Genomic DNA, 20,625 nt, shown 5'->3' with positions numbered 1-20,625 from the left:
CCAGGCAGAAGAAAGGTACCGTGAACCCAGGGGGGCCTGGAGAAAAGGATGTTTGCTGCAGCCGTCGGGGGTGACCGGCCCCCGAGAGCGCTAGACCCCGAGTCGGGTTCCCAGGACGCGGCCGCCGAGGACAGGTGCACCAGCCGGCCGTCTGGAACGCAGGTCGGAGGACGGTGGAAGAGAAATACGGCCCCAGACAGGACAGCGTTCCCAGCCGCCCCCGTCCCCACCCCGTTCCCAGGAGGAACAGGCCCTCTGACCATCCCGGGCAGCTGTTGACAAGAAAGAAAAACGCAACAATTGAGTCTTGACGTGCTTTGTGAGGTCCGCCCACTACCTGTGCTGTGCCGAGAGCCCATGCGGCGTGGTCTCTGTGCCGCCATCCAATCCGACGCCGGACTCCCGTCACCCGGCAGCCCCTCACGCGTCCCGGTCACGCTGCGGGACGGCTGGGACCCTACACGTCTGCTCGGTTCCCAGGCAGCCTGCTGGGCGCCGTGTGGCTGCTGTGCGTCTGTGCCCCTGCCGCCCGGGGGGTGGCGTCTGCCGCGCACACGTGCTTCTCCGGCCTCTCCCGTCTGGATCCCGTTGACGTCCCGCCCCGGACCAGCCGCCCTGGCCAGGACGTCCGGCAGGATGCCGAGCGCCAGGCACCCCTGCCCCCCCGGCTCTGCAGGCCGTCGTCGTGGGCACACATGTGCCTGTGGCTTCCGGGGAGGCCCTCGGTCAGGTTGTGGAAGTTCCCGTCTGTCCTCAGCTTGTGACGGGGGTATAGAGGTTGGTCACGTCTTTGCTGCATCCGTGGGCTTTGTCCTCTGTCCTGCTCACGCGACGTGGTGTGGCGTGTGGACCCAGCGCCCGTGTTAAACCAGCTGTGCCCGTGGACACCCCTGCAGGGGCCGCAGGCCTGGCTTGCTGTGCCTTGTCAAGGAGCGGGGAGGCGGGGTCAGTGCGGTGGGGAAGGGCTAGCCGTGGGGGGGGGCGCTGGGGGACGGCGGTGGTGGGACGCGAACCTGCCCTCCGGCCCGGTCGCCTGAGACACACCCAGATGGTCCTAAGCTCTGTGCCTGCGTGTTCCTGCACGGGTTCAGCGGCGATTAACTATGCACACGTCCTTCCTGTCAGGGGAGTCCGGGCGAGGGCCCCTGTACGGTGGTTCTTTTGTTTGCAACCTCTTAGGAATTGGTAATGATTTTAAAATGTGAAAAAAAAATTTTTTTAAATAAAAATTAGAAGCAAAAAGGTGGTCAGGAGCTGAATGGAAGAGCCTGGCCACCCCCAGGCAGTCTGAGCAGACCCCGTGGCGGGCCCTGGGCCGGCGCGGGGCCCTGTGGACAGTGCTGCGGGGGCGGAGCGTGGGGCAGAGCCCCGGAGCCTCCTTCCTCTGGGCCCCTGCAGGGCTGGAGAGATGATGTTCGTGCCATCGGTCCTGCGTCATGTCTGGTCACTTACCAGCGGGCCGGCGGCCACTTCATAACGTCCAGAGCCCCGGAGAGCCCCCCCACCCCCAGCGGGGCTGTAGCCCCCCGCTTTTCAACGTGAGTCCAAAAAGGGAGGAGGCATCGGTGGATTTGTGGGCTAATGTGTCCGTCCCTTCCACACCCCTGCACCTCCTAAGCCCTGTTCGCCTTTTATTTTTTTATTTTTTATTTTAAAGGATTTTATTTATTTATCTGACAGAGATCACAAGCAGGCAGAGAGGCAGGCAGAGAGAGGGGGAAGCAGGCTCCCCGCTGAGCAGAGAGCCCGATGCGGGGCTCGATCCCAGGACCCTGAGATCATGACCTGAGCCGAAGGCAGAGGCTTTAACCCACTGAGCCACCCAGGCGCCCCCCCCGCCGTTCTCCTTTTAAAAGTCACCTCCTAAAAAAGAAAAGTCACCTCCTGACGCTCCCAAAGGGAAATCAGGACCCCGTAGGCTCATTCATGACTTTCTGCACTTTTGATTCAAACCTGTTATCCTGGTGTCTAATTCTGTTTGTGGGTCACACACTTGGCTCCGGCGCTGGGAGCTTCACCAGGAAGGGGCGGGTCTGTTCCTCGTGCCCGTCCATGCGCCGCTCTGTGAACGCGTCTGAGGGGCAAGGCCTTGCCAGCGTCCGCTTCACCAGGGTCTGGCGGTCCCTGACCCCTGTGGGCTCCTGCTTCAGAGTGCGGAGGCTGGGGAAGTCCTGAATCCTGATTGCCCAAGCAGGGTACGGCCGGCCTCCCCGAGCCGGGCGGCTGCCTTAGCTCATCCTGGCTGTTCCTACTTGGGGCTTAAGGCAGGCTCACCCCCCGCCCCACCCCTGCGCTGCAGGGATGGGGCCGTCATTGTCTGGGGGCTTCCGGGGTGCTGGGGGGAGGGCTGAGCAGCATCCCAAACCATCGTCCTCGGGGCCAGGAGCATGCCAGTCATGGCCACCTCTGACGTCCCCAGACATCACCTGTGTCCCCTGGATGGGGGGAAGGAATTGTCCCCGGCTGAGAATCACGAACCCACAGCAAGGAGATCCTCCTGGTGGACGATGTCTTGTTTAAAGAAAAATGGAGCAGAGCAGGACGGGCTGACCGTCGGGTCAGGAGGCTGAAGGCGCAGCTCTGTGAGAGGAAGGAACCCAGAGGACACGGCCGCTCGGAGGCCAGCGGCAGCAGGCAGCACGGTGGTCCCCGCCGAAAGCGCGCCTGAGAAGTGCCTCGAATCTTTATACAAGAGGGACGGTGACCTCTCGCGCCCTCCAGCGCCGACAGCCCACCCTGGGGTCCGCTCCATCCGGGAGGGCCGGCTTCCTGGGAGGGCCGGGCGGACAGCAAGTGTCTCTTCGGGGACCGGTCTCTCTGTTGGAGAGATTCAGCCCAGCCCGTGGCCTCTGGTCATCTGTAAATGCGTGTGTGCCTGTGTCCCCGCAAACAAAACTGCTCATGAAAGCGAGCCATGGCCGGTCTGGCCGCACACTTCGCGGACCTCAGCGGGATCTGTGGCCGGCCTGGTCGGTCCTGGGAACGAGCACTCTGAGGAGAACCATCGGAGTCTCTCCTCTTGCCAAGTGTGGGTGAACACGCCGCGAGACCGGCGGCTTCCAGAAGCTCCGGCTGGCGGCCTGTGCTGGGGACCGTCCGGAGGGCGTCAGGGACTCGCCGGCGGGTTGCTGCCAGCAGCCGACGTGGCGGGGGGACCCGTGGCTGACGTGGCGGGGGGGCCCGTGGCGTGAAGCGAAATAAGCTCACGGCGGCCGCCGACCGCCCTGCAGGCATCAGCACGTGGGCGTCCTCCGGGGGCAGAGCTGGGAGGCCCTATGTGGACTGGCTCGCGGGCACCACGGCGCATGTGCCTGCGCCCGAGAGCACTTCTCAGGGCTTCTGTCCGTCTGTCCGCCGTCTCAGCTCTGTGTCTCCCAGGGACGTGCATACGTGTCTGCTGCGCACCGGTCCTCTGCCTCCCGCCGAGAGCGCGGCCCGGCCCGGCCCTGCCCGCCCGTGCTGCCTTCTCTCCTCCTGTTCTGTTTGCCCCACGACACCTGCGCCTGCGTCACATCCGCCGCCCCCGCTGCCCGCCGCCTCTGCCCCCTTTGCTGTGGGGTAGGGGGACCCCACCGTGGCCCCGTGCCAGGATCCGGAAATGGGGGCTGTTGCCTGGACGCGTCTTCCCTCCTAAGCGTACACGCAGCAAACGGAGCTGCCGAAGAGGCGAGGGTCTGTGGGTCAAGTGGGTGCTGGCCCGGGGGCAGCTGCACGGCTCAACACGGTGGCGGGTGGGGGGCCACTGGGAGGAGGGTCGAGGGGCGACCTGCTTTCCTTCCCTGGGACTCTGCAGCGAGGGTCCCTGTCCTTGTCTGGGGGGTGGGATCTGCCCTCCGAGCTTTCTGGGAGGGAAGAGGCAGCAAACAGCTCCCCGGAGACCAGCCCTGCGCAGCCCCTCCCTGCCTCCCAGTCTCCTCGTGACCTCGGTTCCCTCTGAGCGCGGAGCCCGGGCGGGAGCCCGGCGGCAGCCCGGCAGCAGCTCCCCACGCCGACGTGGTTCATCCCGACAGTGACCCTGTTCGCGGGGGCGAGGACTGGCCATCACCTAGCAGCCCGCGGGGCACTGGGCTATACCTGGGGACCCCGTGGTTGTCGGGACTGGGGGAGCTCCTGGCGTTAAGAGACGGGAGCCAGGAACGCTGCTCCGCCCCCACAGCGCCCGGGACGCCCCCGGAGAACGGCCCCGCCCTGTGTCCCTATTGCGGGGGGAGCCCGGACTACCACAGGGACTTGGGGGCCAGGCTCAGGTCTCGGGGAGGTGGCGGTGGGGAGGAGGCCCGAGGCGGGACCCGTCCAGATGGGTGACGGGAAGTGGGCGAGGGGCACGCGGGAAGGGGGCTCGGGGGGCGCGTGTCGGAGAGCCTGGCTCAGGAGTGGAACCGCAGTCTCTGGAGGGGACGCGTGCGCCTGTGCGTGTGCATCTCCGTGGTCAGCCACCTGTGTCACCTGTGGACCCGGCCTCTCCCCGTCGCCTGCCCGCTCACCTCCGCACACGCACCTCACCTTTGCCAGTGACTCGCAGGCGTCGTGCCCCTGCCCGAGGACCCCTGGGCGGGAACGGGGACGCTGCCGCTCGTCCACACGGCGGCGGGGCCCTCCTGTCATGTCACGCCCGGCGCGAATCCACGGCCGCCGCGCTGTCCCTTGGCTGTGCGGTCAGAGCTGGCCGCCGCTGTGTGCTCCTGACCCAGAGCCCGGCGGGCTGCGGTGCTGCACACACGCGTGTCCTCGGCCGCCGTTCTCGCCTCGTGGAATGTCCCCCCCCCTCTGGACAGGTTGCTCTGCCCGTGGCCCAGAGAGGCCGGGGACACTCCTGCGTAGAGTACAGCTGATCAGCGCGGAGAGGACCACGTGAGGCAGAGCTCACCACCATCTGCTGTGTCTGCGTCCCCGGGACCGCCATGGCAGAGCCGCCACGCACGGGGCGGCCAGAACCACGCAGATCTGTCCTCCCTCGGCCCCGGGGGCCAGCCGTCCGACGCCCAGGGCCGTGCTCCCTCCCGAGCCTCCCGCAGAGGGTCGGTGCCTTGGCTGGTGAGAACACCCCTCACGTCTGTCTCTGTGCCCCCGTGGCCTTGTCTGCGTGTCTCCGTGTCCAAACTCCCTTCTTCTTCTAAAGACACCGTCACACTGGATTAGATGCCCTGCTTGCACAGTCTCTCACTGACTTGATTACATCTGCAACGACCCTCTTTCCCAGGAAGGTCACGTCGTGTGTTCAGAGGCGCACTTTAACCCACGGCAGATCTGGTACCATCAGGGGACCCTTTTGGGGGCACAGGACACTCACCCTGAAGATGAGGACCTATCAGTGCCCAAAGGGGATGGACGTGTAGGAAGAGGCAGTGTCCTCCCCCCGGGGCCCGTCCTGCAGCAGGGTACACGAGGCACAAGCCAGGACCCCCCTGCCCAGAATGGCCCCCTGGCTGCGCTCCGGCTCTCAGACCTCCGTCCCCACGGGAAGCAGGGGACGCACCGCACTGACCCTGCAGGAAGCACTCGGCCAGTCAGGCTATCTTAGAGTGAACCCTCTTGTTCTGGATGGTTTGGGGTTTACCGAGAGTTGCAAAGCCAGCTGTGAGGGCCGTCCGCCGCCCGGCAGCCCACCCGCCCTCGGGGTTGGCCTGGACGTGACCAGGGCCCAGCGTGACAGCCACGAAACCCACGTCGGTGCGTCAGCCTCCGCGGTAATGCCCGTGTCGCCAGCCCTGCCCTCACGTCCGCCCCCTGCACCGGGGCCCATCTCCGGCCCATCTCGGTAGGCTGTCGGGCCCTCTGGGTTGCGACAGGTTCTGACTTTCCTCACTTTTTGATCCAGACGATTCGGGGGAGAACTGGCCAGCAATTTTGTAGAACGTCTCCCCGCTGGGGTTTGATGTTTTTCTCTCGGTCAGACTGGGGTGATGGGTTTTGGGGAGAAAGATCCCCGAGGGGAGTGCCTTCTCCCGACTCCGTGTCGGGTTGTGCCGTCACCGTGCCTCGTCACCGTGCTTGACCTTGGTGCCCAGGCTGACACGACGTTGAGGTCATGTTCTGTTGGATCCAAATATAGTACTTGGTCTGAGTTCCCGCTGAGGGCTGTGTGCGTCCTGTCTGTGTCCTTTTCCCATTTGAGGAAATGGAGTCTCAGAGACCAAGGCTCTCGGCCGGCGGATGTCTGGACCAGGACGCACGCCCTGGCCGGCCCGTCTCCTCCCGCCGTGCCCCCGCCCCTCGGCCTCCGCTGGGCTCGTGGGCCCGCAGTCGCTGGCAGCACGTCACGCACCCTGGCTCACAGCTTTGGGGACCAGACCGGCCGCCCCAGACGGCTCCCGCGTGCGGCCCTTGCTTTGGGTTTACGGGCCCGCGGAGTAGATGGGAAAATCATCAGAGCAGGGAAGGCGCTCCCGAAGGTGGAGATGCCGGCCGCCCCGCCGGCTGCACCCACGGGGGCCCGGCCGCTGCAGTGTGGGCCCCGCTGGGCTCGGGCTCCCACCCCGCCCCACCCTCTGGCCCCGGGCCAGACCCCACCCCGTCCACAGTGTGTGTAGGGGGCAAAAGGTCGGGGCTTTTCAGAAATAGCTCTTGTTTCCTATTTATAAAACGGACACATTCTCGTCTTCAGTTTGTTTTCCCAGGAAGCACAGCGGGTCTGAAGAAAGGGTGAGCTGCGTTTTACGCTCTTAGAGGACGAATTTTGTGGCCTGTGTCCACTGTTCCTGTTTTTTTCAGAATGAGGCGGTTCACCTGGGACTGGCCCCTGGAGTAGCTCCCAGACTGATTCCCATGTTTGCTCTGGTCGCAAACTTACCGGAAAGTTGCAGGAACCGTGTGAGGAACCCCATGTGCCCTTTGCACGCCGGGCTGCGGGCGTTTCCAGCTGACCTGTTTGCTCTCTCTCCCGCCGTGTGTGTCCGTGTGCGTGTGTGTGCGTGTGTGTGTGCGCGTTCCTGTTGCGTGTGCACGGGGTGTGTACCTACCGGCGCAGGGAGCGACGCTTGTGGCCGACGGAGGAACGGGGTCTCCAGCACACACGTGACGAGCGTGTGTGCGCACGTCCATGTTCTCTGAGCCGTTGGAGATTAACTTGCCGACATTGGTGCCCCCCACCCCCGCGCCCGTCAGTCTTCCAACAGGAATTTACTGAGAGCAAGGGCGGTCTCCCACCTCACCACAGGGCAGTTAGCGGAATCGGGAAGGTCCGCGTCCGAGTTCTGTCCCTTGACGCGCCACGTTCCCGGGCATACCCCCTCCAGGGCCCCTCATTGCGTCCAGGGACCCGGCTTGTTGGTGTCCTTGGATCAGAGGCTGAAAGAACCGTTTCCTCGCGTCGTCGATGACGGTCGGAGACTGCTGAGTGTGCGTTTTTCACTCACGGTCCTTTGTCATGCTTTTTGTGGGTCGCTGACGTCCGTTGTGAACTGTCCGTTTTTTAAACCTTGAGATGCTTTTTTACTTGCAGAAGAAGTGCAGAAACGGGGCGCCTGGGGGGCTCAGTGGGTTAAGCGTCTGCCTTCAGCTTGGGTCATGGTCCCAGGGTCCTGGGGATTGAGTCCCACGTCAGGCTCCCTGCTTCTCCCTCTCCCACTCCACTCCCCCTGCCGTGTTCTCTCTCTCTCTCTGTTCTCTCTCTGCCAAATAAATAAAGAAAATCTATAAAAGTTTTTTTTTAAGTGCAGAAACAATGCAGAGAAATCCCGTACACCCTCCCCCCGGCTTCCTCTCACTCAGCGTCTTCCACAACCACCAAACATGTGTCAGGATCCAACTTTCCTGCAGTACTGTTGTCCAAAGCCCAGAACTGATGCAAATGTCACCAGTTACACGGCCAGCGAGCTTTTTCTGTCCTCCACCCTGTTCAGGATCTCACATTCATTAAGTGGTTTGTGGACCTCTTATTGATTTACTGGAGATCTTTCTATATGAAGGACCTCCACATTTTGGCACTTGCTCCTGTGGTGAAGCATTTCTCATTTTGCCTTTTCACTTTGTTATGGTCAACAAGAATCCCATAGACCAAAGTCCTAACCCCCACAGGAGACTGTAGATGAGTCTCCTAGAACGAGACTGCGGTCCTGTGTTCAGTAGAGAGTCACAGACCAACATTGGGCACCGGGCAGGGCACAGACCACCTACAGGGCCCTCCCCCACCTGCTCCCACACATCCGCGGGTCCCCAGGGCAGGCTGTGTAACCAGCCACGTGGCACCTTTGAAAACCTCAGTACTCACCCCACAGAGTTGTGGCCGCCGTGGGCAGAGCTGCTTCTTGTACCAAACCATGCTTCGCTCTGACCCCACTTCTGTTGAGTGGTGAGGAGTGAGTGCGGCTCTGCCAGGCCACGGGGGTGGGGGGACGTCTCCCAGTTTCTACCCTCCGCGGCAGGTGCCCCGGGAACACGGAGCAGGAAACCTCGTTCGCGCAGGGTGGGGCGCCCAGCCGGGGAGCGTGGCCGCCGTGTTTGGGGAACTCGGTAGAGTGAGACGGCCTCCCACCACCCCCCAGCTGTCCTGGGGGATTTGCACATGAGGACGTTGACACCTGGCCCCCAGGCCCGCTCTGCCACCAAGACTGTCCTTTTGTTGTTTTGCTTCTTGTCTCCTAACTGGGGACTTTCTGTCCTTCAGAAAACCTCTGCTGGGGGCAGGTTGGAGCCAAACCGCAGATTAACGGCTTGTCAGGCTGGGATTGCCCAAGACGGCACCCGCTGTGCGGGCCACGGAGACACAGCCCGTGTCCACTCGTCCTTTTGCCTGGAGAGGGGCCAGAGGGGCGAGAAGACAGGTGAGCCCCAAGAGGCTCAGGGATGTGTCCCTTGTCCCTCCATCCAACAAGGGGCCTGAGGGGTCACGGGCGCAGGACCAGAGGCGTGGGTGGTGGGGAAGGGACATTCGGCCCTGATCTCCTGCACACGTAACCCCCCACGAACCCTTCGTGGCTCATTTGAGTGTCTGCTCAGGGTGGGCGCTGGGTCCTGCAGACTGCTTAAAGCCTGATGCAGCCGAGTGGAGTGGCCAAGGAGGAAACGGCGCTGAGGCAGCCTGTTCAGGGAAAAGCAAGTCCAGGAAGGCTTCCTGGAGGAGGCGGTGGCTGAACTGAGTTTGAAAGACAGGCAGCCTGGAGACTGTCAGCAGCAGGCTGGGGGGTGGGCTCGGGGCAGAGCCGGGGATCCACCAATATGAGGAGTTACCAAAACCTGGGGCGTGGGTCACCCGGGCGGTTACAACATCCTGATTTTAAACACAGGCAGTCATTTTAAAGATCCTTCTTAGAATGGTGTGTGTGCATCCACTCTGGTCCCCAAAGACATCCTTGTCCTGGAAGACCTGTGGACGTGTCCCCTCACACGACAGAGGGGACCTCGTCAAGGTCCCCCTGTGTCAGGGGGGCCAGCCCTGCCCACGAGGGGTTTGGCCCCGGGAGGCCCATTTTGGACTCCTGGCCTCCGGCGTGGTACGGAACAGCTTGGTGCGGAGTGAAGCCGCGGAGCGGGTCTTTTGTTCCGACAGTTCCCGGACAGCGGGGATTTATACCCTGTTGTTTGCCCCTTCGATGCCTAGAAAAGTATCTCTTGCCTTCCACCTCACTCCTCCAGTGGGTGGCCTACTGGCCTATCCTCCAGTGTCCCGAGGAGGTGACACCCGAGGACGCCTGTGTCCCCACCTTGTTACCCGGAACACTTCCAGACTTGAGGCCAACGCTCCCAGCACTTTGCAGCTGAAGCCGCTCTGCGCCCCGGTCTCAGAGGCCCTGAGCCCTGCTGTCTCACTCCTGCCAGCGAGTCGGCCGGTCCCCTCCACACCTTCCCGACACCCATTCTCTGACGGTCCCACTGTCCCTCGTCTCCCGGCCCACCCAGTTCCCGGAACCAGCCCGATGGCCGGTGTGAGGGAGCTGGGGCCCTTTGGGGTCCCGGGTGAGCCACTGGGCAGAGCTCTGAGGGCCTGTCCAGCCCGCCGCTGTGCAGGACAGGGCGCCCCACGGCCGGAGATGGTGGCCGGCGCTGCTGGGAGGGGGCTCCTTTGCTCCTGCTAACTCCCTGAAGTTTTGGAACGACGTGGAGTCCCACAGGGGTGTGTGGGTGGCCACCAACCCGGCCTCTGCACCTAGACCCGTGCAGGCGGGAGCAGGAACCCGGAGTCCGCCATGGTGGGCGGGTGAGGGCCACAGCTGGGGAGGGACAGTCTGCATTCTCAGGATGTTTTCCCTTTTAGCCTCTCTCCGGCCATTTCCTGGCCCCTCGCAGACCAGTGATGCTGGCCCCTGGCCAGGGCCGGTTGTTTTCCACAGAGGGGGAGGGGAGGGGAGGGTCAGTCTGGGATCCACACCCCACGACCCGGGAAGCAGGAGACACGGGTTCCAGCCCTGTTCCACCCCGTCCCAGCCGTGTGACTTGGAAATCCTTTCCAGCGGGGTTTCTGCACCTGACTCTGCTGGCGTTGGGGCCGGCTGGTTCTGGGACCCGGGGGGCTGCTGCACACCTCCCCGTGCCCAGGACGCCCCCCCAAAATGAGCTGGCCTGATGTCAGCCGTGCCGAGGTGGCCCGTAGGGACAGCAAGCAATGCTTCTTTGCTGGGTCCTCCGGGTTCCGCAGTAATGGGGTCTGGGGCCTCCAGCAGTGGGCCGAGCCCTGGGGCCCCTCGCCAGCCCTGCGGCCCCGCAAGCTGACTGACTTGGGGTACGCACCCCAGCACAGCTAGGTGTCGACAGCACAGCTAGCTGTCCTTTCTTGGAGACTTGAACTAAGGGTCAGGAAGAGACTCAGTCCAATAGGAGAAACACAAATCGTTTTATAAAGCTGAGTCTGGGGCGAGTGCGGGGGGGAGGGGCTGCCTCTCCGAGGGCCCGCTTGGCCTCCAGCGCGTCCTGGCAATCTCGGAGCCCCTCCTTGACAACTCCTGTCTTCCCGCCACTCCGTGGTGCTGCGTGCAGACCTGCGTGCAGACCCCGCGACGCTTCCTGTAGGAAACCTTTGCCTTTCTTTCCAGATTTATTCATAACGACAGGTGCACAGTGCACCTAATACCTCCACGTGTGAATTCTACATGTCGATGACACACGTACTGGCCCGTAATGCCATCGGAAGGGCCTCCCCACTTTGGGGACGCGTGGGCAGGCGTCTCCCCACTGAGAGCCCCAGCACCTCAGCAAACCATCCTCAGGGCCCAGGGCCACGGTCTCAGGCAACTCGGAGACTTGATTCCATGGTCTGCACCCTCACCGCGGGCTCCGTGCCTCGGGTAAGCTCCTCTCGCTGCGTGTGGGCAAGACCGCCTCGGGCCTGGGGAACGTGGTAAAGGTCACAGACACACCATGAGCTCGTTAGGTCACAGAACGCCCGCTCAGCAGCCCCTAAGTCACACTGTCTCCCCTGCTGGCTGTGAAGAAACAAGCTGCCACCTTAGGAGGGGTCCTGCAGGGGGCCACGTGGCTAGGAGCCCAGGGTGGCCGTTGGGCACTGAGCCAGCCTAAGGTGGGGACCCCACTCCTGCAGCCACAAGGAGGCGACTGTACCAGCAACCTGCCCGAGCAGAGACGGGCCGTCCTCGGGCTCCTGGGGAGACAGCAACCCCAGCGGGCCTAGGGGGCCTCGGGGCAGGGACCCCCCGCACGGAGACACTCGGTGGGGAGTGTGTGAAGCAGCTTGGAAAACACCCGCTGGCCAGGGCCCAGCCTGCAGCCCTGCGACTAGAGTCCGTGAGCTCAGAGCAAACCAGTGCCGGGCGGCGGAGGCTCGCCGGCAGCCGCGGTTAGCCTGGCCCCCTCCCTGGCGGCCCCATCCCCCGGGGGCTCTGCACGTGTCCGGAAGCCACAGCCGCCCTGCAGGAAGGAGCAGACCCCACCCTGCGCGGACTCCCCGCGCCGCACGTGCAGGCCGGCCCAGCGCCGCTGGGACTGACCCCGCGTGTTTGTTCTGCTGCGGCCTCCCGGGCCGCCCGCGCTGCACGCCCGCACCTCACCCGGGGCTGCCCAGCCTCGGGTGGGAGACTCAGCCGCCGGGGCCGCCAGCCCCGCGACCCCTGCTCTGGGAACACGTATGCGTGCCGCGTGCATGTGTGTGCGTGTGCGTGTGTGCTCACGAGGGTGGGTCCCTCCTCTGCTCTGCTCCTCTCCTGGCGGCTTTCCAGAGCAGCCAAGCGTGGCCCGAACACACGTGCACACACGACAGGGTCCAGCTCGGGTCTCTGCTTGGGTTCCCGGCACCCAGGGACACCCTTTCCCCCAGGACCGAACGAAGCCCGACACAGGTGCGGTCCTTTCTCAGGGGCCTCCCCGCAGCCGGTGGGAAAACCGCAAGCCCGTCGTGCGTTGCGGAGGAGAAAGGGGCTTCGGGCGGGTATCGATGTGGAGAAGCCGAGACCTTGTGCACAGCTGGTAGGACTGTGAAATGGGGCAGATGCTGTGGAAAACCGCCTGGCCGGGTCTGGGTCTTCTTCAGAAAATTAGAAACAGACCTACTGTGTGCTCCAGCAGCTGGGCCTGCGGGTCTGCAGAGCGAACGGCACGCGGGGACTCGGGGAGGTGTCCGCACACCCTCCGTTCACAGCAGCAGGGTCACGGCAGCTGAGGAGTGTGTCTGTCGACGTAGATGGACACACGCGGCGCAGTCCGTCCCCACGCGGGGCTGCCGGGCTTGAGCTGTGGCCCCGGCAGCCTGTCACACGCAGGCCCTGCTCTCGGGCATCTCCAGACCAAGAACCCCAGGAGGTGAGCGTCGGTTTTGCGCTGAGATGGTTTGCCGAGGACAGAGCAGCCCCCGGGGCCCAGGACACAGAGGACACACCGACGTGGGGGCAGGGCTTGTCTTCTGGCCGTGCCCCTGGGATCAGCCCCTCCCCCAGGATTAGTTGCTGACACCCGGTGGGAGGCAGGTGCTGATCCCAGTGGTCCCCCGAAAGTCAGGGAGCCCGTCCCTCGTGACCCGCGGTGCCCCTCCGGGAACCTGTGCTCCGGTCCCCGGGGTCCCGCGCGTTCTGCACAGCGGTGGGATGCCGGCAGCTCGGAAGAGCCGAGTGGAGAGGTCCTTCGGGGATTCGCAGAGACGGTGGAGCGTCTGTGTCTGACCGATACTGATTGGCTTAAAGCCGGCCTGCAGAAATCCCCAGAAAGGGGGTTAGTGGTCGCCAGGGGCTGAGGGAGGAAGGGAGTTGGGGGTGACAGCCAAGGGTAGGGGGTTTCTTTGTGGGGTGACGGGGGTGTTCTGACATTAAGCGTGGGGATGGCTGGGCAGACATTTCAGATGGGCCAAGTGTGGGGTGTGTGAATTGTGGCTCCGTGAAGCCGTGTCGGAGCCCCGCCCACGGCGCAGGTAAGCGTCGGGTCTCCGTCCTTGCGCGGTGAGGGCTTGAGCTGTTCTCGGAGGGGAGTGAGCTCCCCAGCGCTGGAGATATGCAAGAGGCCGTTGTGAGCAGCAGCTGCACTCGCCCCAGGAGGGGGGCAGGAAGGAAGCAAGGGTTCCGTGGGGGGCGGCGAGCTGGCTTCCTGCCCGTTGGGTGAGCTGCCGGCGCCCACCCCGGGGGCCCCCCGTCACCCGAAGCTCACAGGGCCCGGCAGCAAGGCTGCTGCATGTGGGCCCGTGAGGGGCACCCCACCTCCGCCCTCGGACCCCAGACCTCAAACAGGGGTCAACATCCCCACAAGACAGCAAGCCCGGGGTGGGTCAGATAGTGTCCCCACCAGTTGCCGTCCACCGGGAACCTCTGAAATGACCTTGTCGGGAAAGAGAGTCTTTGCAGATGTGTGGGAGGGAAGGTGGGAGAGAGGCGTTCCTGCAAGAAGCGGCCAGTCTGGACGCACAGATGTGCAGGGTGGGGAAGACCGGTGGGCGCCTGGAGCCTCGGGAGGGAGGGGTCGGGGCGGCGGGGAGAGCCGGGCTGGCCGCGGGGTGTGGCCGGAGGGAGCCCAGCAGGAGGCTGACACTGCCCGCCTCCAGGCCTTGTGTGCAGCGGCCACCGTGGTTGGGTGAAGGACTGACCTTGTCCAGAAACAGAGCCCACACGTAGTGTCCGCTGACCTCCGACAAAGGAGCAGAGACAGTTCAGGCGGTGTGGGCCCGGCCTGAGGTCCCCATGCCACAGAAGATGGGTCCAGAGAGGACTCCGTCCGGAGTCTGCTCTCCAGGACCGTGAGAGTGAGTGTCCACTCCCTGGAGCTCCGGCCTGTGGTCCTGGGTGGGGGCTGCCCCGGGAGCGCACAGAAGGGGCCCCTGCCTGTGAGGTGCGGGGGCACCCCCGCTGGCCCGGCTGCTGAGCAGGGCACAGGGCTCTGGCAGGGATGTCCCCTGGACCGGGGAAGCCCCCCTTAGGGGTTGGGGGCCTCGCCCTGGGAGCAGGAAGTTGGTGGCACGCGACCAGCCCACCCTATCCTTCAGCAGACCCTGGGCCACGGTGGCCGTTATCCTGTGGTGTGGGCGGGACCAGGTCTGACCAGGCGTCTGCCGGCAGGTTCCGGACGGCTCTGCACAGCTCTGCCGTCTCCAGGTCCCTTCCAGAAGGCGGGCTGATGGTCCCAGGCTCCCAGGACGGGACAGGGCCCCATGCGGCAGGCCCCCGCAGGTGTGGGCGCTGGCGGTCTCAGACCCTGGACAGTGGGGGCCGGATGAGGCCTGGCTTGTGCACCGTCACCCCGTTGTCTGTCAGAGCTGGCCGTCTCTTCAGAGGTTTGGGGCTTCGTGTGGGGGTTGCTTGTGCACTGCCTTGGCTGTTTTTGTACTGGGGTTGGGGCCGCTTATTCCTGAAAACCCTCCTAGTACATCCCGCCTGCTGCCGAGACTTTTCTCTGTCCATGGCTCCTGGCAGGGCCCAGGGTCTTCCAAGTCCTTGTGGTGCGAGTCTCTCCTCCACGCCCTAGTTCCGACGGGCGCCGAGAACCCGTCGTGCAGAGAGAAAAGCCGAGCCTCCACGGGCTGCTCCAGGCACCCGCTGGCCCTCCCAGGGGTGGCTGTTGGGGCAAACTTCCGTCCTGACTGGAGGCCCGGTCAGGCTCTGCGTGGCCCCCGTGGACTCTGCTCCAAGTTCCTGGGTGGGGGGTTCTAGTATCGGTTCTCAATAGGGGATGGCCTGGTCCCAGGGCCGCTGGATGGTGTCGGGGATGGCTGTGGGCATGGAGGGGGAGGGGCCGAGGACACTTTGCCCCCCGCCATGCCCAGGACCTCCCAGATGTCAGCAGCGGTCTGTATCAGCAGAGTACCCGTCACTTCACAGACGTTGGTGCAAGAGTCAGGACAGTGACGGGCCGTTACTGCCCCGACTTAGAGCTTTGTTTAGTGGGTTCCACGAGGCTCTCCGTGCCACGGTTCTCCCGTTGATGAGCTGTGCTTTCGTGTGGATTAGCTGTAGTGTGTGTGTATGTGTGTGTGCGTGTGTGTGTGCGCACACGCATGTGTGTAAATGGGTAAGTATACGTGCGCATAGGCACGCGTGCATACCGTGTGTGTCGGAGTGTCTGGGTGTGATTCATCTTCGGAGGCCTGGACGCCATCGTGAAGGACGGTTTCCAGAAAGGCTTGTACACGCCCGCTTGCGGGGTCCTCGTGAGCAGAGGCCACCCTTCCTTCGCCGCTGCACGTCGGGGCAGCCCCCCGCCGACGCCTTCAGGGAGCCCACCACGCAGTTCTCAGAGGCTCTCGGAGGCTCCGGCGTGCTCTCGGGAGCCGGACCCCAAGCACCAGAGGCCCCGAGGGGAGAGGGTACCTCTGTGTCTGGCCTCGGCCTTGCTGCCCCTTGAGAGAGCAGACGCGCCCCATTTACCCGATCTCGGGTCCTGCTCCCCCCGCCCACGGCCCTGCTCTTCGGTTTGGGTGCGGAAGGGCTGCGCTGAACCTCCGTCGTCCCTGACCCCAGCCATGCAGATTCCTCCCCTCCCGTCACGGCCGAGGCCCACGCGTGTCGAGGTGTCTCCTTGGGGCGTGGAGCCCCCTCGTCGCCCTGCTCTGCGGCTCCGCCTCGCCGTGAAGCCCGCAGGCTGTATCAGTCTCTTGAAGTCAGCAGACCACGCGCATGCAACGTTCCAGGCTGATCGCACCGATCTTTACCCCGGCGCGGTCGTGACGTGTGTCGAGCATCTTCACGGGGAGGGACCGCCCAAGTCAAAACGAGGCCCTGTCAGTCCCTTCTACCCCGGACGCACCACTGCCGGCCTGGAAACCCTTCCACGCCCCAGTAAGGGGCCCGGACTCTCCGCGCAGCAGACTCGCCCGCGTTCAGCACAGCCTGGCTTCGGCCCTCGACCCCCATCGACTCCACCCCGACCACCCGCGTCCCGGCCCAGACCCCAGGCACCGGCCCCACGTGGGCCTCCCACAGGCCTCCAGCCCCACCCTGCGGCCTGTCGCGGGCACCGTCTACTCAAGCAGGCTCCCTACTTAATTCCTTCATTAAGAAAAGTGAGCTGTCGCTCATGGCCAGAAACTCATGCATTCGAAGTATCCATTTCAGTGTTTTGGGTCCATTCGCAAGGTTGCGCACTTTTATCGCCATTACTTGGTTCCAGAATACTTTCATCATTCCCGAAGTAACCCCATGCCCCATTCCTCCCTCCCCTGACCCCCACGAACCCCCTTCCCGTCTGTGGAGGAGCCTGGTCTGGGCGTGTCACATGCGTGGACTCACACCCGTGTGGCCAACTGTGCCTGGTTCCCTCCCTGAGCATCGTGGGCTCAGGGTCGGTCCCTGGGGCAGCCCATGGGGGCCCCGCTCCTGCTGGCGGTCGAGTGATGTTCTGGTGTGTGTGTGTGTGTGTGTGCGCGCGTGCATGTGTGTAATCTGTCCATTCACTGGGTGGTGGACGTTAGGTTGTGTCTGTGCTTGGTCTATCACGTGTAATGTTCCTGTGGACATTTGTGCACACGTTTTTGTGTGGACACATGTTTTAATCTCTTTGGGGTAGATGCCTAGAAACAGAACTTCTGGGTGATAGAAACTGCATTTTAACCTTAAAAGGAGCTGCCGTTTCTTTACTTCAGAGTCTGTTCATCCCTCCGGGTCAGGGCTCTGCTAACTGCCGCCAGCAAACCAACCTGGCCCTCTGCCCGTCATTGCAAATAAAGTTTTATTGGCACACGGCACACCCATTATGTGTTGTTTACGGCAGCAACTGGGTTGAATCGTTGGAACGGTGATAATGTGTCCCACAAAACCAAAAATATTTACTATTTGGCCTTTTACAGAAAAAAAAAATATGTTTGTAACTCACCACTTTATCCATACACTGTAATCAGCTGTTTGTGTACCTCTAATCTGCACCCCAACACACACACAGTCCCCTTAGGGCAGGAATTTAATTCTTTGTTTCTTTATTTCTGTTTCTTGCTGTCATTAAACACTTGCACCTAATCCCCACCCTCACCATCGGGGGGCACTAAACGCTTCGGACCTCCAGGTCCTCACTTTCCTGTGGGGACTGGGACGGAGCACTGGCCTCACTCGCGGGTCCCGCCCTCCGCTGAGCTGGGAGTCGGCTGGGACCCCTCGGGCAGGATACATCCGGACCATCCACCTGGGGCGGGATGTGACATCATGCTGAGGTCTGGGAGCCTGGTGTTCCTGGTTCCTGATCCTAGATGTCTGCACTTTGCTGGATTTCGTCCTGAGGGAAGGAAGCACCAGACCCTTCCTCCTGCCAGACCGCCCAGAGGTGGGGGTGTGGTGCTGGGGCAGGGGGTGAGGTGTACATTTCCTGCGCTTCCCGCAAGTGCCCGGAGTCTGTCAGTCCAGTGAGGGGGGCCCTTCTCTCTTGGGGTCCTGGCATGTCACAGCTCCAGAGAGACAGAACTCCTACAGCCAAGTCCTTTTTTCTTTTTTTAATGACCAACGTGTCCTTTCCTTGGGGCGGCTGCAACAAATAACCCAGACTTGGTGCTTAGAATAGAAATCGGCGCTCTTGGCTTCTGAAGGCTAGAAGCCCCCAGGCAAGTGTCGCAGAGCCCTGCTCCCCGTGGAGGGTCCGTCTTGCCTCTCCCACTCCGTGGGGCTCCAGCCCCCCCCCCCCGCCCTGCCGTGTGGGCCTCCGTGGCCCCGTGGCCTCCCGCTGTGTGTCTGAGAATCAGACCCCCCCACTCTCGGAGGAGGACACTCGGTGTGGCCCCCCCACTCTCGGAGGAGGACACCCGGTGTGGGATTCGAGGCCGGCCCTCAATCCAGGATGACCTTTCACATCCTTGTCCGCAAAGATCCTTTTTCCAAATGAGGCCGCGCGGTGAGCTTCCAGGAGAGCGTGAGTCTGGGGACAGTCTCCATCCCACTGCAAGCGGCAGACATTATTTTCGTCTTGCCGAGCACTGCCCGTCCTTTAGAGGAGCCGGAACAGTCCGTGCACAGAACTGCCTCCCTACTCCGCAGCCCGTCCTTTGGTTTCGTCCTGCCACCGCCCCCCCCGCCCCGCACCGCCTGCCCGTGTGTGTGTGTGTGTGTGTGTGTGTGTGCGCGTGTGTGCACACACTTGCATAAGCGCCCCCCGTCCTTCTCAGACCAGGGAAGGGGGTGGGTAGAAATGTCCAGATCAGCTGACGGTTACCTTGGTGACGGTCTTGCCGAATTCGCGGTACCATATGTCCATTATCTCAGGGCAAATAAATGTTTAAAAAGTAAGGTCGACGGTTGTGTTAAAAATTCCTCTTCAGGATGAAGACGGTGGAGTGGTTCAGAGACGCGCACTCAGTAATCCCAGCGCGGTGGTGCTGGGGGGGACGCCGGTGGAGGCAGCCCTGCCCCCAGGGGACGCAGAGCCGGGTCTGGGGACATCTGTGGCTGTCTGTCGGACTCGATGCTCCTGGTGTGGGGGCATGGAGGGGGTGGGGCCGGGGATGCTGCCGGGGACGCCCCCCCCAGAGAGTGACTCTGCTGTGTCACAGGCGGGGGTGGGGAGGACCCCGTCCTAGATACTGAGAGTAAGCGTCGCTTTTAGCTGAACATACGTGAGGTTTACTTCTTGGTCACGTTAAAACAAACAAACAAAGGCAGTGGGTGTTCCTCCCTGCACTGTGACCGGTGGGGACCCTCCTGCCGGACGGAAGGACAGACCGAGACCCCAGGGGCACGAGGGCAGCTGCTGCGGGGTGTCTAGTGCCTGACGGTCACAGTCAACTCCCATCTGAGTCTTCCGGACCTGCTGGATGTTACGGGCAGGACCCGAGTGGGCGGAGCCCGTGGATGGTAGCCGTGAGCCCGGTTTCGTTCCGAGAAGCAGAACCCAGAGACACTTCTGAGAGGTGCCCAGGCGGGGGCTTGCCCGCCGGCTCCCCAGAAGAGCTGTCACAGTCGAGAAGCAGCACTTCCCGTTCGTTTCCCTGCCGGGGCAGCTTCCTGTGCGGGGCGGTTTGCTTGGCATTTCCGAGACCTACCAAGGAGAAGGGCAGACAGACGACCTGTCTGTGGTCCTTCCAGGAGAGGCCCCGGCGTCGGGAGCTGGAAAGACAAGGGAGAGGCAGCGGCACCCGGAGGCAAAGCCGCAGACCGGGGCCAGGGTCCCTGTGGGCACGGAGAGCCGCAGGGCCCGCTTGCATCCGTGGCTGCAAAGTGACCCAGACCAGTGGCCCCCACACCCGCCGGGTCATTCTCTGGTGGGGGGGGTGTTCCAGGCACAGTGGGGGCCAAGCAGCATCCTGGGGCCCCGCCTGCTTTGTGCCCAGACTTCCCACTCGTGACAGATGCAGACGTCCCCAGACACGGCCCACTGTGCCAGAGGGTAGGATCGCCCCAGGGGAGACCCCCTGCCCCAGCGACCCCCTCCACATACGCGCGCACACACACACACACGCGTGCACACGTGCAGGCATGTGAAAGCCTCCACCCACTCCTGCATATAAAGAAGGGCCTTGCTCGTGGAAAAGCACGGAGTCAGTCAGCCAGGCATTCTGGAATGTTCCTCTCCCGGCTACCAGGCGAGCGAGCCACAGGCAGCGCATGTCTGCAGGGCGTCGGGGGCCGCGCTGCAAGTGCGGTCCTGACTCCTTTCTCAGGAGCGTAGAGGAAAGAAGAGAAAATCGTCTTATGACGCGTGGGGAGCCGTGGGGAGACGCGTCGTGCCCTCCCCAACCCCGCACGGCCCTCAGCGGCAGCTGCCACAGCCCTGTGACCCGTCAGCTTGACCCAGGCGCGTTGGCCCCGACCCTGGGAGCCCCCGCCCCCACTTCCACGCGGCTCTCTATAGCGTATGCGGTACGTGATTCCTTCCGGCGTCGCTGTGGTAAGCGCCCTGGGCCTGCCTGGTGCTGTCCGGACAGTCCCCTAGAGGGACGCCGCGGGGACCCCCCTCACGGCCCCTCAGGCCAGACGCTGTGAGGGATGCTCCGTCCGCGCTTCTGCACACACTCAACAAGGGGGTGTGGGAAAACCCGAGGCGGCTGAGTCCGCGCCCCGGGGCCTCCTGGCCGTGTTGGCGTGTGATGGCTAAGAGTGCCCGGGGCTCTGCGGGGACCTTCTCGCAGCCTTTCTGGAGGGCGAGTCAGCCCCTGTACCTCTGAACTCAGGGTTCACACCCGGATTTGTCTCCAGGGGCGTACCCAGCCTGGATGTGCGTGGACATCCGCGTCCTGCGCGTAGGTTTTCCTGGCAAATGTCTTCGAGAAGAGACGTCGATCGGAAGCGACGGAAGCATCCGGTGGCGGCCGCTCCGCACGGCGTGTGTGTCTGTGTTCACGTGCGCGTC

At 63.5% G+C, this 20,625-nt stretch overlaps 1 protein-coding gene and 1 pseudogene across 2 annotated transcripts in view; one reads left to right on the top strand and one right to left on the bottom strand.

Annotated features, from left to right (window-relative positions):
• Positions 1-20,625, top strand: part of GNG7 (G protein subunit gamma 7) — a 113,899-nt gene that overhangs the window by 65,340 nt on the left and 27,934 nt on the right. The gene's annotated exons all lie outside the window — the stretch shown is intronic.
• LOC116599124 lies at positions 18,067-19,830 on the bottom strand (annotated as a pseudogene).

The sequence above is a fragment of the Mustela erminea genome, chromosome 1 (assembly GCF_009829155.1).
Source record: "Mustela erminea isolate mMusErm1 chromosome 1, mMusErm1.Pri, whole genome shotgun sequence".
NCBI lineage: Eukaryota > Metazoa > Chordata > Mammalia > Carnivora > Mustelidae > Mustela > Mustela erminea.
The sequence above is the reverse complement of the archived record's forward strand: the minus strand, read 5'-3'. Positions and strand labels throughout refer to the sequence as shown.